At 37.4% G+C, this 2,931-nt stretch overlaps 1 long non-coding RNA gene across 1 annotated transcript; it reads right to left on the bottom strand.

The window, feature by feature from the left end:
• Positions 1-1,618: 1,618 nt before the first annotated feature.
• On the bottom strand, positions 1,619-1,903 carry LOC123036950. The gene is made up of 2 exons (XR_006417235.1): positions 1,811-1,903; positions 1,619-1,733 (listed from the first exon to the last, which is right to left on the bottom strand). It is a non-coding gene; the product is annotated as an uncharacterized LOC123036950 (long non-coding RNA).
• Positions 1,904-2,931: the final 1,028 nt, after the last annotated feature.

Raw genomic sequence — 2,931 nt, 5'->3', positions numbered from 1 at the left:
TCGTAATGAGTAAACCACAGCTAGTGTTTCCAATTTAAAGCTTTCATATCTTGCCTCTAGTTTTGTTGTTCTCTGTGAAAAATAAGCTATTGGATGGAACTTGTTATCATCCTGTTTTTGTAATAAGATTCCACCAAATCCCTCGCTACTTGCGTCGCAATGCAATTCCGTTTCTCGATTTGGATTGTACAAAGATAATATAGGGAATGAAATTAATTTCTCACGAAGATATTCAAAAATATTGATACAATCCTCATTGAGTTCATACTTAACACCTGCTTTTGTGAGCTCCTGCAATGGCTTTGCTATTTTTGAGTACGCCGGAATAAAACTTCTAAAGTAAGAAAATAGTCCTAAACATTTCTGCATTCCATGGCGATCTTTTGGTATCGGAAGATGTTTAATAGTTGATGTATGCTCGTTATTCGGACTTATCCCTTTTTCACTGAGTGTGTATCCTAAAAATTCAATACTTTTGTAAGCGAACTGGCATTTATTTATTTTAATTTCCAATCGATATGCTGCTAAAATTCTTAATACTCTTCCTACCGTCTTAAAATGTTCATTCAATGTCTTCGAACCTATAGCAATATCGTCTATGTAAACTACTGCATTTCCTTCGCGGATCAAAGGTTGCAGAATAAAATTAATAAATCTCATGAATACCGCGGGTGCATTCATGAGTCCGAAAGGCATTCTTGTGTATTCATACTGTCCGGAAGGTGTTACAAAAGCTGTATATTGCACTGAACTTTCTGCTACTTTCACTTGGTGGTATCCACTTTTCAAATCTAAAAGTGTGAAGTATTGATTTCCTTCTAAACGCTCTAAACAGTCATCTATAAGGGGAAGCGGGTATCCATCACGAATGGTTATCTTATTAAGTTGCCTATAATCTACGCACATGCGCTTTTCCCCAGATTTCTTCTTAACAAGTACAATAGCAGAACTATAGGGCGAATTGCTTTCTCTTATAAATCCTTTTTTCAATAATTCGTCAACTTTAAAATCTACTTCTTTCTTTTCCTGATATGAAAGTCTTCTTGGAACAGAACGTACAGGTTCTTCTGACTTTAGTCTTAACCTCATTTCGTAACTATGTTGAATCGCTGGGATGTTAGATAAACATAAATAATTCAATCTTATTATTTCACTGAGCTCACTCCGATCTCTATCACTCAACTTTGGGTCAATGTCAAAACTTTCATCATCCTTAAATACATCTATACTATATATCTCTGGTATGCTGTTATCACTATCAATTTCACTTTCTTCACATAAGTCTTCAAAACTTCTACTGTCTATCAATTGATCACTGTCTCGATATGTTTCACTGTTCACTAATCTATTCAATGGTTCACTATTCTCTAAAATATTCAATGGTTCACTATTCTCTAAAATATTCAATGGTTCACTATTCTCTAAAATATTCAATGGTTCACTATTCTCTAATCTATTCAATTCAATAATTTCTTTTACTTTATACTTAGAAATCAATTTTATTCCAAATTTTTCCAAAAACTTACGCCCTAAAAGAACATTAGTTGCAACATAGTTGTTGGGTACAACAAAAAAATGAGATTTCTTCTTCTATGTTTTGAAAAACGAGCTTAACAAATATTTTTCCGAAAGTTTTAATCTTAAATCCATTAACTCCACAATAGTCAGTCGGAAACAATACATCGCTAATGTTTTTATAAGGAATGGCAGCGTGTTGAATTAAATTAATGGCGCTACCCGTATCGAACATGGCAGAAAGGAAGGTTACATTAGGCTTCATTTGACAATCAGTGTAAAAATATACTCCTACCTGGTTAATAATCGGAATAAACATATTTGGCTCCTCTTCGTCATCCCGTATCGGCTGGTTGTTGGCTGCTCCCACCATTTTTGGGTTACTTGCTGGCTTGTTGGCAATCCTTTAGCATGTGCTGGAGCGATCCACAGCGGAAGCAGGAATTCTTCTCGCGCTTCGGCGCAGTGCACGACGAAGCGTAATGCCCATAAGCGGAACAATTGTAGCAACGGATTGTGTTCCGATCTTTTCTAGTGTTTTCTGAGCGGAGGGAAAAATGTTGGGACTTCTTTGTTAGATTTTCATACTTCCGTGCCAACTCCTTCAATTTTTCGATTGTTGTTGCTGTGTACAATAGTGCGATATTGGCTGAACGATCACGAAAAACCATCAATTATAAGCTGAACTGTCAATTTTTCTTCGATGCTAGCACGCATAGCAATTTCCTCCATAAGAAGTATGTATCCCATAACAGTGTTTTTCAGCGGGTTGAAAATGGTCTCCTTTAACAGCAATACGATGTCAGCAGTTGAACTACCACGACCAAATGTTTTTATAAAGTTCTCTTTAAATGCGTCATAAGTATTCGATTGGTCAACACGCAAGAACAAGTCGGCATCTGTTCCCGGTTTCATCAGCATTCGTACGCAGCGTAATTGGAAATTTTTACACTCGTTAACATCTCTGCAGATTCTCTCAAAATCCAAAATCCACTTAAAGGCTTCCTCATTTTCAGTGGCAGAAAACGGAATCATGAGCTGTTTCACCATACGAATGTCATCTGTAGTCTTGCTGTCGTTTCGCATTAATTCGGCCAGTATCTTCTTCTTCTTAGCTACCCTTATGGCGGCGTCAAGTAGTGCTTCTTCTTCTTCTAATTCGTCGATGTCTTCGCTAGCGCTCCGCTGGCTTACAACCTCAATTTTGGCATCTTCTTCCTCCAATAGGCTTTCTGGGATATTAGCCGCATCCTGGCAACCGGCATCCAATGCAAGCTTGCGCAGTTGTCTTAAAGTTGCACTTCCTGGAAACCTGATTTCATTGGCTTGAAGCCACTCTACAATGTTCGCCTTGTCCATTCCAATTTGGCGTCACTCGCCAAAACGCAATTATAGGAAAAAAAACAATAGCCAACA

The sequence above is a fragment of the Drosophila rhopaloa genome, unplaced genomic scaffold (assembly GCF_018152115.1).
Source record: "Drosophila rhopaloa isolate 14029-0021.01 unplaced genomic scaffold, ASM1815211v1 contig_115, whole genome shotgun sequence".
Classification (NCBI taxonomy): domain Eukaryota; kingdom Metazoa; phylum Arthropoda; class Insecta; order Diptera; family Drosophilidae; genus Drosophila; species Drosophila rhopaloa.
This window is presented reverse-complemented; position numbering and strand designations above follow the sequence as displayed.